This window comes from Ambystoma mexicanum, chromosome 2p (genome assembly GCF_040938575.1).
Source record: "Ambystoma mexicanum isolate Mex_15411 chromosome 2p, UKY_AmexF1_1, whole genome shotgun sequence".
Taxonomy (NCBI): Eukaryota; Metazoa; Chordata; class Amphibia; order Caudata; family Ambystomatidae; genus Ambystoma; species Ambystoma mexicanum.
The window spans coordinates 827,375,967-827,391,413 of record NC_090923.1 but is presented as its reverse complement, the minus strand read 5'-3'; the positions used below and the strand labels follow the sequence as shown (position 1 = coordinate 827,391,413).

Here is a 15,447-nt window from a genome sequence, read left to right as displayed (position 1 = left end):
GTGCTTGAACTACCCTCCCATGACGCACAGCATTGCCCTGTTCCTTGTGCTTCAGTTGTCCTCCCATGACGCACAGCATTGCCCTGTTCCTTGTGCTTGATCTACCCTCCCATGACGCACAGCATTGCCCTGTTCCTTGTGCTTGAGCTGTCCGTCCATGGCGCACGGCATTGCCCTGTTCCTTGTGCTTGAGCTGTCCTCCCATGACACAAGGCATTTCCCTGTTCCTTGTGCTTGATCTACCCTCCGATGACGCACAGCATTGCCCTGTTCCTTGTACTGGATCTACCCTCCCATGACCCACGGCGTTGTCCTGATCCTTGCACTTGAGCTGCCCTCATATGATGCAGGGAATTGCCCTCTTCCTTGTGCTTGATTGGTCCTCATGACGCACAGCATTGCCAAGTTCCTTGTGCTTGATGTTCCTTGTACTTGAGCTATCCTCGCATGACCCATAGAATTGCCCTGTTTCTGGTGCTTGAGCTTTCCTCCCATGACACACGGCATTGCCCTGCTCCTTGTGCTTGATCTATCCCCCCATGATGCACAGCATTGCCCTGTTCCTTGTGCTTGAGCTATCCTCGCATGACCCACAGAATTGCCCTGTTTCTGGTGCTTGAGCTTTCCTCGCCCTGTTCCTTGTGCTTGAGCTGTCCTCCCATGACGCACGGCATTGCCCTGTTCCTTGTGCTTCAGCTTTCCTCCCATGACGCACTGCATTGCCCTGTTCCTTGTGCTTGAGCTGTCCTCCCATGACCCACGGCATTGCCATGTTCCTTGCTGTTCTACTGTCATTATTACCCACAAAATGTCTCCAGATGGCAAGGGGGTTCAAGAGCGGAGTCGACCTGACTGGGGTACATAGTCCATGACGTACGGCATTGCCTCATTTGAGCTTGAGATATCCTCTCATGACGCACGGCATTGTTGAAAAACTAGATGTGCATGTCACCTGGGTCAAAGGTATTGTGATTTCACTTGTAGTGATGTCATCGGTGCCCAGACCGGCTACCTCGTGCTAAATGTATGATTTTGGTAAAATGAAGCTACTTGTCAAAGTGCTACAAAAGATAACGTGGTTAGGCAAAGGCCTTTCCACTCAAGGACACTGCACTGCTCTCAGCCACGGCGTCCTTTCCACACTGTGTATTCCTCTGTGAAGTTAGGACAACGTTAATGTGTTTGAGACTGAAATTATGTAAAGTCTGGAGAGGGCGGTATGAGGCCCTGAACTCCTCCATTCCCATCAAGTGAGTAAGTAAAGTAAACATGCCATTAGCAAGTCACACCACATATGGAAATAATGTGCGCTTATGGGTATCAGTCCACTGACTGAACAGCACCCCTGAGAGATATTACCAGAGGCAAAAGAAGGTCCTCACGTGCTAGCCTTGGGTTTGACGTGCGGTTTTATTAACAGAAAGAAAAGGCTAGACCGCAAACGCACAGGGAGGGGGCAGGGGGGATGCTGGACATGTTTACGGTCCGACTTGTGCCCCTGGGGCGTAGACAGAGTAGGGTCTGAGCGGGCAAGGCCCACTGAAAATCTGTAAATGCCCACTCAGCAGCACTCTCGGCATTTACAGATGTTACACTGCGGTGGGTAAAACTACATTAGCTGTAGGCCCCACTTGATAGGCAATCCTGGCTATGCCTGTTTCCTAGAATCACCAGTCGCTTTCTTTATCATTCAGTGTTCTTGAGTTTGCTTCTTATACACTCCCCATCATTGAACTTTGACACAAGAGGAGCTCTGGCATGGGGGTGAGTGTAGAGTGCAGGACAATGAAGAAGCAGAAAGGAGCTCCAGTCATGAGAATGGGTGATGTGTACTTATATATTTTTTTTTCTAAAGCACTTACACCTAAGCACTGTACAAAATGTATGAGATGGTACAATGAAGATACGGTAGAAAAGCAGTTACCGTAAAGAGAAAATAATGGTAATGTTTATTTATAAAGCGCCTATACACAGGCAAGTGTTTCAAAGCGCTCAAGGAGGGTGGGAACATGGGGAAAAACAACAGTCGCTCAGAGCCCTTGAAATTCTGAGACGATAATAGTCTGCACATGCAGAGTAAGTGCACATAATAATACATTTAACAGTTGGGACACAGCAAATAGGCCTGACAACGATTCTACAGTTTTACCAAGTGCAATTAAGGGCTGAAGACAAGGGAGAACAGATAGACATCTTAAGCCACAGTGCAAGTGCACAGACGATCACAGGGTGTGGGAGGGGCAAGTGCACCCAGTCGGTGGAGACTGGGGTAAGTGCAGAAAACCACTCTCTTGCGTTATTTTCTGAAGTGCAGAGCGGGAGGGTGAGGTGCAGGGCCCTGAGGCAAGTGCAGGAGAGGACTGGCAGGGGTGCCCGCGAAGGAAAACACAAGTCAATAGCAGCCATGGAAACAGGAAAAGGTCAAGAAGAAGCAGTCAATATGAGAGTCTGGCAAGTTGAAACTATGTGCAAGACAAAACAGTGGATAAAAAGGAGGACGTCAGTGGCAAAATAGAAAGTCATCTTTGCAGTTCACCAGCAGGGATCCAGGGGCAGATCAAAATGAAAAGTCATCGGAGCAGCAGCGGGAGACGGGATGAAGGCACCCCACACAGCGACACCAACGCTGCTGAAGGGCCAAGCTCACTGCCATTCCCCACCCCGACCAGGACGGTATACAATAAAAATAACGAAATGAGAATAACGAATAACATGTTCAACGAATTTAAAATAACAAAAAGATATCGCATTTGTTCATAATATGGGGTTGGGGTAAGGGATTAAAACTGGTGTGCAGGGGTTTAGGGTCTGTTAATAAAGCTAGGGGAACAGTGGGCTTCGGGGGGACCCTCCGCAAACTGAAAAACAAAAAAAAAGAGGTTTTCATTATTTTAAATTAGTTAAACAAGTTTGTTATTTTTTCATTTGTTATTAACACACGGAACCGACCAGGGCCAGTGGTGGCAGGTGACTTTGAAAGTTGGTGTGACTGAAATTTAGAGGGCCGAATTTGTAAGGGAATGCACCGACCGAGCCCGTTCCACGTAGCAGTGGTGCAGGGTTTTTCCCCTGTGTACATTTTGGAAAAATTGCCTCCAAAATATGTAGTTTACTGCCAAACGCACATAAATGTGATCTAAAAGGCATTAAGTTTTAGGTATTACATGGAACACATGGGGGCAGTTGGTGGTGCCCCCCTGAGGCTCGAGGCCCCTTTCATTTGAAAGAGTTAAACCCTGACGCCATCCCTGGGTGCACCGAGACTAAAATTATGGGGGTGGGAGGACTAATCCTTCAAATGATGGCAGAGGGACTAACGTCAGAGACTGTGGCGGAGGAGCAAATTTACTTGTGTAGGACATCTAACTTCTTTACACATTGTAATGAGGCTATTCTGGTGCAGCTTCAATGTTACAAGCAGTTAACTCTCGCCTTCACATCTGAAACTACACACCTTTCACATCAGAAATCACACACCTAAGAATGCTGTGAGAATGAGCTGTCCTCCGACCATACCATTAAATCACTCCCCTGACATGCAAGTGCTAACACTCAAACACGAGTTCTATTGCCTAAAAATGTATGCATAAGAATGCATTTGCTAGCAATGAAATGCTTTACATTAGTTTGTTTGTTTGTTTATTATTTGTAATGCGCATCGTACCCGGGGGTAACAGGGCGCAGCCCTTACAAGTATATGCAAGGCTTAGTTACAACAGAGAATGTATGCAATTTACATAGGAGACATTAATTACAAAAGGCTATATACAGTGGGTGCCTGTTGCGGGCCTAGAATACAAGAAGGGTATATACAAATGATACAGACATTTTACAGAAGCAATATATACAAAGTTAGGGTGTTTATAGATAAGGCCCGGTGGACGTAGATAAATGCAAGTATACAGGCAGTGAGTAGGGCAGTGGTGGTTACCACAACGTTGGCAGATCGGGAGAAGCAAGCAAGGGAGGATACACTTCATAGTACCGTAACAGTGAGTCCTAGCTGCATCCTGGGCAGCTAGGAGTCACTGAACAGGCGTTATCATGTGTTAGTCATTGGATCATTAGTCATTAGTTGGTGGGCTTTTGTTAACTGTGCTGTCACATGTCCCGTCTTTGTCCTGTCCTGACACTGCTAGGTCAGTCGGGTCAAGTAAACGTAACCCAAAACATGGGGTGGCGGGGGGGGGGGGCAAAAGCCCAATCTGTCCAATGGTGGTGGCGCCACTGACTTCTGCCGAATGACTCTTCCCACATCTTTCAGCCCAGAAGAATGCAATCCGCGTATCGTAATGACATAATTACATTCTTCTGGGCTGAAGGAAGCAGGTTACAATAGACGTTTCCTGATGTTGGCTGCCGTGCCCCAGATGGGCCCTCATCAGGTCCTACCTGGCATGCACTCAGGAACCGCTGGATACGTGTGAAGGACACAGTGGCTGCTACTGCAGCAATGCTTGCTATGGAAGTATTTATTTTACATCTGCCAATCGGAGGAGCTGCCCTTTCATGACTCGAGTGCTGTTATCATCCAGCATATCTAGCTATATGGATTTCTCGTAAAGTGGATGAATGCATTCCAGAACACCTGCATTGGTTTGAAACCTGTATTACTTGACCGTACATCATTAAACTCCAGCACTGAAATGGTCTCCAAGTTGTCGAGTGCGTCCTTGGGGCCTTCCGGTAGTCCTGACTGAAATCCAGCAGCCGGCCAAGCAAGCATTTGATATTGCATGAGTATTAAACCTACCTCCAAAGTCGTCCTCATGGGAGACCTAAACCTGAGACTTAAGGACACACCAGACAAGGACCCCCTTTCTTCTTGCTCATCCTCTGACAAACTGGCCTGTCGCCTGCTCCAAAGGCAATACCGACTCTCTGTCCACACTAAGAAGAGAGCCCACATTCAAGCCTGTGTCTCTGCGGCATCCAACAACTCGGCCAAACTCTTTAAAATCTGCAAGGAGCTTGCCAAACCTGCAGCAGTCTCCTCCCCTCCTCTTGCCTCCCATGCTCTCTGCAATGCCCTTGCCTCACACTATATCTCTAAAACCCCGGACATCCTGTCCACCCTCGTCTCCCCTGCCCCTCCTATTCCCTCTGTCTGTGCTTGCAGACCCCCCTATGAACCCCCCCACCATCCTTCTCTTCCTTTCATATTTTCTCCCCTGACGAGGTCGCCAGACAAGTCCGATCTTTGAAAGCCTCGTCAAAACAGGTTCATCCCTGTTCCTCCAAAACCATCAAGGACCACATTGACACCCTCACTCCTCCCCTTGCTGATTTTTGCAACCACTCGTTTGCCTCAGGATCCTTCCCCTCCCCTCTGGCGCACTCTGTAAAGACTGGTAGGGGGTGACTGTACTTCCGCTCTCTATATGGTACAGGAGAGGCACAGAGGACCCCAGCCAAGATTCTCTATTGTGGTAGCAATGGACGAGCAATCAAGGCCCAGCTTCTCAGGAGGTGATGCAGGCTGGTTCTTAAGTACAGTGTAGTCCCCAAACCCCCACAAAGGAATGTCCACACACTGTATTACTGAAAACACAGTCTTTATATAATTAATATTCAAGGGTATGTACACGATCACAATAACGCACTTTGTACTCGGAAGTCAATAATGATAAATATATACAATTCTAAAGTGGTACCACCAATGTTATCAAATCTCATTAAAGTGCATCAACTGTACCGTTAAAATGTCACACAGATTAATAACGAGGAAACCAGCAATAGAGATAGGCAGGAACGTAAAATGGTTGAAACAATAGGCAGAATGCTGACCCCAACCAATAGGCACTGTTCTGTGTGGAGATCCCCCCCACCTGGGCAACCTGTAAATAAAGATATATAGCACAAGCCCAGTCCATGTAATGCTCAATAGTCTTACTTCCTCCTATTAAGGTTTTACCCACCCGCCCTGCATCGTTAGAGCACGTTTTTGCCCTGATTCCAGTACTGTGGTACACGAGGTACCCCCTTCTAAGATGGCCGCCGCATTTTAGGCTAGTTCCGATCGGTGCCTGACCAGGCACACAGCAGCAGTCTTGGCCCTCCCTGATTGGCCACTGCAACTACAACTCCTGCCATTGGTCGCCGGCAGGTGAATCCGGCCCTCTCCATTCAAGGCCCTCGAGGACAAGGCTCGTGCCTGTTCTCAGCCTGTTCTCTGCCGTCTGCCAGACCCCCTGGACCTCCACATTCACCTGTCAAGGTAACTTTGCGCCTGCAACATCTACGTTCCGCCGAGCCCACAACCCATCTGCCCCTCACATATCACACTGGAACGTTATCCCCTCTGACATTTGTTGTGCATCATCATCCTGCCCTAACTTTAAGTCACACTACTTTCCCAACCTATTGGCAGCTTCTATACATGAACTTGGACCAGGTGCCCTGATGCACCCTCTCTCAGTACCTGTGTGCCCCCTTTGTGATCTCGTACCTAGGTGCTTTAATGTACTACAGTCAATGTGTGATATCAGTGCATGTGAGGTGAATTGCGCCTTATGGTCGCCCCAGACCACATTTGCATTGTGTTGTGGCTTATGGTCGCCCCCAGACCACATTTGATTTATGTTGTGCCCCATGGTCACCTCCAGACCACATTTGCATTGTGTTGTGGCTTATGGTCGCCCCCAGACCACATTTGATTTATGTTGTGCCCCATGGTCACCTCCAGACCACATTTGCATTGTGTTGTGCCTTATGGTCGCCCCCAGACCACATTTGATTTTGTGTTGCGCCTTATGGTCGCCCCAGACCACATTTGATTTATGTTGTGCCCCATGGTCACCTCCAGACCACATTTGCATTGTGTTGTGGCTTATGGTCGCCCCCAAACCACATTTGATTTATGTTGTGCCCCATGGTCACCTCCAGACCACATTTGCATTGTGTTGTGCCTTATGGTCGCCCCCAGACCACATTTGATTTTGTGTTGCGCCTTATGGTCGCCCCAGACCACATTTGATTTATGTTGTGCCCCATGGTCACCTCCAGACCACATTTGCATTGTGTTGTGGCTTATGGTCGCCCCCAAACCACATTTGATTTATGTTGTGCCCCATGGTCACCTCCAGACCACATTTGATTTTGTGTTGCGCCCCATGGTCGTTTCCTGTCCACACTTGAATTGTATTGTGCCTACCTTATGTCACCAATGCCCCCTATTCGCCTGTCCTCTGCACGCCACCCCAGCCCTAGCATGCTACTTTGCCTTACCGCGATCATGTTCCCCTTTTGTGTCCTGCAAAGCAACATACTTTGCACTGGCAATAGTTACATAGCCTACAACAATGGTCTAGTCAGACCTGCCTGCCCAAGACATCACCCCATCACTTGCCCCACACCATTCCTGCCTACCACACCGGCCTTCCTCCCGGTATCACAATACGCCTACCCTACCCTCAGCTATGCACACCCTTCTGATGTCCTAGCTATTATGCACTCAGCCGTCTCCAAGTGGAACCCCACCGACACGAGAGCACCATGCCCCACCCTCGACTATAGCACCCCCATAACTGCTAACCCAACTGTCTCTCGAACCACTACCTTCACCCCTACCGATCAGAACATTAGACTTGGTGCCAGAACCCACCACAGATCTAGCAAATGCCCAGCTAAACCACCCAATAAGACCAACAATCATTCTGTAACACCCATGAACTCTACCCCTCCTATTCCTAAAGGAGCTCTTCTAAATGTTAGATCATTAGTCGCCCACTCCATAGAAGTCGCAGACATTATTCTAACTAACAACGTGGACTTCCTTGCTGTAACCGAAACCTGGTTGCATGATGCTGCAGGACCATCTCTCACCCCAGCCATACCTGACAATTACACCATCCTCAGAGCAGATAGACCTAACGCGCGAGGAGGTGGTGTAGCCATTATTTTTAAGTCCTCGCTTGATATTAGACTAGCCCCCTCGCCTCCACTTAAATCTTGTGAGCATCTCACAGTCAAATTACAAACTTCCCCCAAAAGCACTATCACGCTGAATTTAATCTACAGACCCCCGGGCCCACCTGGCTCATTTGAGGAAGACATCACCTCACTAGTTGCCGAAAGTTCCAAACCGTCAGCACAAATGATTATACTTGGAGACTTCAATCTTGGGTTTAATGACCCTCTCGACACCCCAGCCATTGCCCTGGCCACGGCATTAGGGGAGCATGGCCTAAAACAATTCTGCTCCAAACCCACCCACTCGAAGGGCAGAATCCTTGACTGGATAACCGCCCTCAACTGCAACATTACCGTGAAAGATCCCACACAGCTCATTTGGACCGATCACTACTTCCTCCCATTTGACATTAATACCAGCAATCTAGTGCATAAAAAGCCCATTATTGCACCTGCCTGTTCAACTAGGAAAAAGAGTAACATCACAGCGGAAGCCTTAATACCTTTGGTGATCCCTACTCTAAACGCACTTCCAGCTACAATTGACTTGAACCAATTGGTCAACGTCTATAACGACTCCATGGCCAAAGCCATCGACATCATTGCCCCACTGAAAATGCGCAAAGGGAAACCTAAAGCGCACCTGAATACATGGTACACCCCGGAGATCAAAACTCTCCGTCAACAAAAAAGTAAACTCGAAGCACTATGGAAATCAGTGCCTTCAGTAAATAACAGAACTAATCTCGCTAATATCTTCACTCTCTACAAAAATGAGATTACACGCGCTAAGAAAGAATCTCTCAACACTAGGATCTCCCAGGCAAGCTCCAGCACAAAGGAGCTCTTTAACATCCTAAAGGAATTAGAAAACCCCACTCCTCCCACTGACTCTTGCACTAAGGATAAACCTTGGTGCACAGGGATCCAGAATGCTCTTGCTAACAAAATTTCAGGGCTCCAAACCAAAATTGACAACAAACGACAACAACTCACTCCTGGTCCTACTTCCAGTTCCACCCCTCTTCCACCCACCGCCACTAGCTCAGGCTTTACCTTCAAAAAGGTATCCATACCGGAGGTACAGAAAATTATAGCATCTTTGAAACCCTCGAACTGTAAGGGGGATAGTTGCCCCGCACATATCATAAAAGATGCAGCCAGGGATCTCTCCCCCTTCATTACTAAATTAATAAACCTGTCTTTCTCCAATAACTTGGTCCCGAGCAATCTGAAACAATCCTGGGTCCTACCACTACTAAAGAAAACCACTCTCGACCCGGACATACCCACGAATTATAGACCCATTACCACCGTCCCATTCTTACTAAAAATTCTTGATAGAGTGGCCTATTTACAAATCCAGGATTACCTTGAGACAAACCATTTACTAGGAACTCGCCAATCTGGCTTTCGACCACAACATGGGACAGAAACGGCCCTTGTTGATCTCAAGTGCCAGATAGACGAACTCAAAGATAAAGGTAAGGCTGCCATTCTCCTTCTCCTCGACCTCTCCGCTGCCTTTGACCTGGTTGACCACAAAATCCTGTGCAACCACTTGTCATCGGCAGCACACTTCTCCCACTCTGCGGTCACATGGATTCAATCCTTCGTGGACAACAGGACCATGCAGGTCTTCTCACCCCTAGCAGCGGCTGACCCTATTCCCATTACTTGCGGTGTCCCACAAGGTTCCTGTGTCTCACCTACTTTGTACAATATATTTACAAAGCCCCTATTCGACAAGCTGGACAATCTGGGTGTCACCTACACGAACTACGCAGATGACACCCAGATACTCCTCACCCTATCCGGTAATTACAACGCGGACGCCAAATGGATCAATGAAGTCTTCTCCATCATTCAGGCATGGATGGCCACACATGGCCTCTGCCTAAATGATGATAAGACCGAACTGCTTCTTGTCGGCTCACCCAATACCATCCGGATACTCTGTCCCAGCTACACCAGCTTTACCATTGACGGTAACATCATACCCATCGCCAAGAGTGTAAAAACCCTTGTTTTCTATTTAGACACCGATACCAACCTAGCCAAACAAATTAATATGACTGCCTCAGCCACTGCCTACACTGGTAAATTAATCAGGGCCTGCAGACCATTGATCTCCCCTAACAACTGCCTCACTTTAGCCAGAGCACTCATTCAATCCAAATTGGACTACTGTAACAGCCTCTATGTAGGTGCCAACAAAACAGTAATCAACAAATTGCAAGTTTTACAAAATAACGCACTCCGTGCCGCCCTAAATATTCCTATAAGAGAACATATTTCCGCTACAAGAATCGCATGCAATTGGCTCTCCATCCAACAAAAAATAGACCTAAAAACCTTATGCCTCACATACAAAGCTCTTAACCATCTAGCCCCACCTTATCTCACTAACAAATTTACATTAAGACAGAACACCAGACCCACTAGATCCTCTAACACACTACAACTGACGGTGCCCAAATACTCCCTCAAAAGAGCTGGTGGATCCAGCTTCCCAACTCTGGCCTCACAACTTTGGAACACTGTTCCACTGGATATCAAATCCACACCCACCTTCCAACCCTTCAGAACTAAGGTCATCACTTGGTTACTCAACAAATAACCAACCATGTATGTATGCATACCTAATGTACAAAAGTTTCTTATTATGTTTTGTCTATTATCATCTATGCACTAACTGTCTGCTTGACAACCTTTACCTTGCCTTATTACTGCTGTACTATTGTTCCCTACTGTTGCCTGTAACTTGATGTTCAAAGCGCACATATACCCCTGGGTCAAGAGCGCTATACAAAAAAATAAACAAACAAACAAACAAACCAATGTACCTGGTGGAGTAGAGTTCTTCGACGATGTGTCGACCGATCCTTCTTGAGTGACTCCCTTTCAGGCAGGAGCCACGGATCGTCGAGAGGTGTCGAGGACCTCGGCGTTCGGTATCGGGGAATCGACAGCCCTTCTTGAGTGCCCTCCCTTTAAGGCAGGAGTCACGGGTCGTCGAACGTCCGACGGGGAACAGGATGAACTACGGCAGGGAAGTGGCAGCTTCGTTCCTAGAGGTGCTCGTCGACGACAGAGCGTTGGCGTCCTGCAAGGAAGATGCGTGCGGGGCACCTCGGTGATGATAGATCTGGACCGCAAAGAAATGATGAAGACTGTGGCCCAGCAAGGGCGTCGATTCATCGGCGTATCTGTGGTCTTTAGGTGGCGGGAAACCCACCGGTGGATGCTCCTCGGCGCGTCGACGGTCGAGCCTTCTCCAGCGGGAGACAAGCGGGTGACGATGCAGATGAGAGCGTCCGATGATCAATGGAAGTTCTTAGGCAAACGGGAGCACGGCGGCTCCGGTCGGCGACACCGGTCATTGACAGTGGCGGACAACAGTCCGAGTGCTTCTCTGAGATTCCGCGGCAGTCCCCGTCTCGGGTCGGCAGCCTGTCGAAGGTCTGTCTACCAGGGAGCTTTGGCAGAGATCAGCTGTGCACGATGGTCCCTCGTAGCTCAGGAACAGGGCGCCTTACCAGGTCCTCTCTGGGTCAGTCCTTAGAAACACAGCAGCTTTCAGATTGTGAAGGAGAGCAACAGCACTCCTCCTCGTCCAGCGGGGCTTCAAGGTCAAGCGTCGGTTACTCCAGTTACTCGTCGTAGTGGACTTCAGCTTCTGAACATGATTCCTAGCAGTGAGAGGTCCCCAGATATACTGTTGATCTCCCATTCATTCCGCTGGGTCACACTCAAGCATCCAATCACGACTAAGGGCATTCATGCAGGCAGGCAGCCAATCAGGCACACGAGGTATTCAGGCCATTCACTTCTCTCCAGACACTCACAACAAGTTATGTGTATTGGGACAAGTACCGAGCCCTTCAACACTCCAAGCTGCATTCATACCGGTTTCGGGCAGGGTTGTCTCAGTCATTGTGTCAACCACCAGATACTAGACACCCACAACAAAGAATGCATATTCGTCACACACTCTATTCACCCAGGTCCCACTCACAGGAGGTACCCACAAGATACATCACCGGGAAGGCTCCAGCTAGTCTGGCCGGGCCTTCACAACAACACCATATATGGCATTTCCACCCAACAGCCAGTCAGGGGGAAGGTACAGAGTCAGGGCTTCCCAGGACTTTGGGAAAACACAAGGTAATGGGTAATAGAAAGCAAGACGCCACAGGGGCCATCTTGTTTTCCATCAGGAATCAACTGATCCCAATGGCAGGGCCGGGGTATCCCAAAATGAAGGATACTCCGCACAGCTGTCAATTTCAGCATGGAGCTGCCACCAGCCCATACCCTGCTTTGCGGGCCACCCACAGGTGCCCAAAAACATACACTAGGGGCACAGGGTTGTACCCTCACCCATGGGTGCCATAAGGGTATCCCACGGGTCCATTCACCAAACCAAAAGAGAGAGAGCTGCACCGCCATGAGTCCCACATGAACTCCTGTGCGGAAAACACGACAGAACACACGATAAAAAGCAGTAAAGGATACGGAGGCCCTGTCCCTCCGATGCATTTCCAGCATCACACACTCCCTTGTGCATCCTCATCTCAAGAAACCCACAGCTGATCCTTCCTGTCCGGCAAACTATTGCCAAATTTCCATTACCCCCTTTCTGGGCAAACTCCTGGAAAAGCTGGCCATCTCTCAGCTTAACCTTCATTCAGATTCTTTTGGTTGTCTCCATGACCACCAGTCTGGCTTCAGAGCGGCCAGAATCACGGAAACTGCTCTCCTCAATATCCGTGAAGATCTGCTCTCCAACCTTGATTCTAACATTTCCATTGTCCTCATCCTTCTTGATCTCTCTTCTGCCTTCGGCACGGTCAACCACACCATCCTGCTCAACCGTCTCTGTGATAATCTGGGTATCACTGATCAGGCTCTGGCCTGGCTGACCTCTTTCCTCTCTGATCGACCCTCCCAGGTACAACTGGGGTCTTTCCTATCATCTATCTTCCTTTCCACCTGTGGGGTACCCCAGGGGTCTAACCTCTCACCCTGGCTTTTCAACCAATACCTGGCAACTCTTGCTCACTGCATTGCCATTTTCTGCTCAAATTTCCAGTGCTACGCTGATGACACTAAACTCATTTTCTGGCTGCCCTCAGCCACCTCCTCTCCCTCTCTCATCTCTGACTGCCTAACTGCTATTCAAGATTGGTGTACTGCCAATGATCTTTGTCTGAATGCCAGCAAGACAGAGATCCTTCTCATCGGCACACCATCTCCATCCTTTTCCCTCACTCTCTGGCCGGCCTCCCTTGGCCCTCCTCCTACCCCTACCTGCGAGGCTAAGAACCTTGGGGTCATCTTTGACTCCACACTTTCCTTCTCGGCCCATATCTCTGAGGTCTCTAAAAAGTCAAACTTCCTACTGCACCTCCTCAGAGGTATTCTTCCTTTCCTCTCCTTCCCTCAGAAGCTCACTGTCTCCCAAGCTCTGGTTCTCTCTCGGTTGGACTTTTATAACAGCCTCTTTCTAAATCTACCTGCCTCTACTCTCCACCCTCTACAACTTATCCAGAACAAGACTGCGAGACTTGTCCTTGGCCTCAAGCCCTGGGCTCGTATCTCTCCAGCTCTGAAATCGCTCCATTGGCTCACAGTGGATGCAAGGATTACATTCAAAACTGCATTGTCCACAAGGCTTTCTGGGGCCTGGGTCCAAAATACCTTCAGCTATCCCTCCGCAAATACCTCCCCTCTCGAGCTCTTCGCTCCTCTACCTCTAACTCCCTCCGGGTCAATTGTTTTTCAAAGAAACGAGCTGGGGGTAGATCTCTATCTTCGGCTGGGGCCTCCCTCTGGAACAGCCTCCTGCCACTCTAAAACTTGAGGAGAACCATCTCCTGTTCCGGAAGCACCTCAAAACCTTCCTCTTTGCTTCTGCCTTCGCTCCCCTTCTCCCCTGCTGATCTGCTCTCTTGGCACTGTGCACCTGGCCACCCTCTGTCCCCTGGGCCCAGGTACCTGCTCAACCTGCCACCTTCCTGCACTGCTTCCTGGCCACCTCTTCCACTGGGGACTGTATCTGTAACCATACAGCCCCCCCCAAACTCCCATTTTTCTTATTTTTCTGCACTTATTCAGACTTACCCAGTCTGCTGCCTTAAACACAGCGCTTGCCATTTGCTGGCTCCACTACCACAGTTTGCCTCCATTTTCTCTTTATTTTTATTTATTTTATTTATCTGCGCTCCTCGGCTCTGCACTTTCCACTCTCCCCCTTCCATGCACTTTTTCCCTTTTCCCTTTCCCATGCACTTGCGTGTTCTCAATGTCACTGGGCCTAGTAAGATCGTTTTTATGTTGTGCTGTGTTCTCCCTTGCCTAGTCACGCTCTGAAACACTTGTGTACGAGCGCGATACAAATAAAATATCATATCATATCACTTGTACATTTCTTGGCCTCTCTATGATTCTTACAACATGTCTCCAGTCCAACACACAGACTAGAAAGGTCGGTAGACTGGCTCGGGGACCTGAATTGTAATGCAACCAACACAGTCATCTCCTCGAATCTTTGGTCTAACCACAACACCATTACATTGGAGGTACCGGTAACCTCTACCCAAACAACTAATAACCACCCCTTAACCCTGCGATTACAAGATGCTCCAGCAACCTAGCCAAAGAACAATTCCTCCCGGTCCTTACAGCTGACCGCACTCTCTCCCACTAATCCCACCGACTTGCTTGGCACCTACGATACAGCCATCGTGTCAGCTATCAACGCCATCATCCAGATGAAACTTTGTTGAGCCAAACAAACTAGGCACATTAAGTCCTGGTTTACGCCAAGTCTCCAATTCATGCAGACTAAGACGTGCACCTTTGATGCCAGCTGGTGCAAATCCCATCAGCAGACAACAAAGCCAACCTTCTCAACTTCTCCAATGAATACAAGCAAGCCATCCTCACGGCTAAAGCAACTGCCCTCTCTAACAGGATCTCTAATGCCCAGTCACGTGAACTATTCTCTAGCCTACGTGAGCTTGAAAACCCTATTACACCGATTGCCAACTTTTCCAAAGACAACACCTGGTGCCAAAATATCCAAGATGCCCTTACAAATAAGATTGACACCCTTCAGGGAAAAATCAACAAAAAGCGAGCATCTATCCTCACGAAGGCACCCAAGACAGACCCCAGTCCTTCCCCAACCCCTCCACTGAATTCACCTTCAGCTTCCTTTCCATCACTGAATCCGAAATCTCCAATCTCATTGCTGGCCTGAAACCCTCGCATTGCCATGGTGACTCCTGCCCTGCTCCTCTTATTAAAGGACTGTGCAGAAGCCCTCATTCCATCATCACAGCATTTGTCAACTCCTTGTTCAGGAACAGCTCTATCCCACCCAACCTTAAGGAAGCTTGGATCTCCCGACTGACCTAAAAAGCCTCCCTCGATCCCACTTTTCCCACCAATTTTTGGCCCATCATCACTGTTCCCTTTCTACTAAAAATCATGGATTGCAATGCCTACAATCAGATACAAGCCTTCTAA

The 15,447-nt window shown here is 48.7% G+C and overlaps 1 pseudogene; it reads right to left on the bottom strand.

Moving 5' to 3' along the window:
• The window catches only part of LOC138567804 (small ribosomal subunit protein uS5 pseudogene), a 34,211-nt pseudogene extending 19,016 nt beyond the window's left edge, over positions 1 to 15,195 (bottom strand).
• Positions 15,196 to 15,447: the final 252 nt, after the last annotated feature.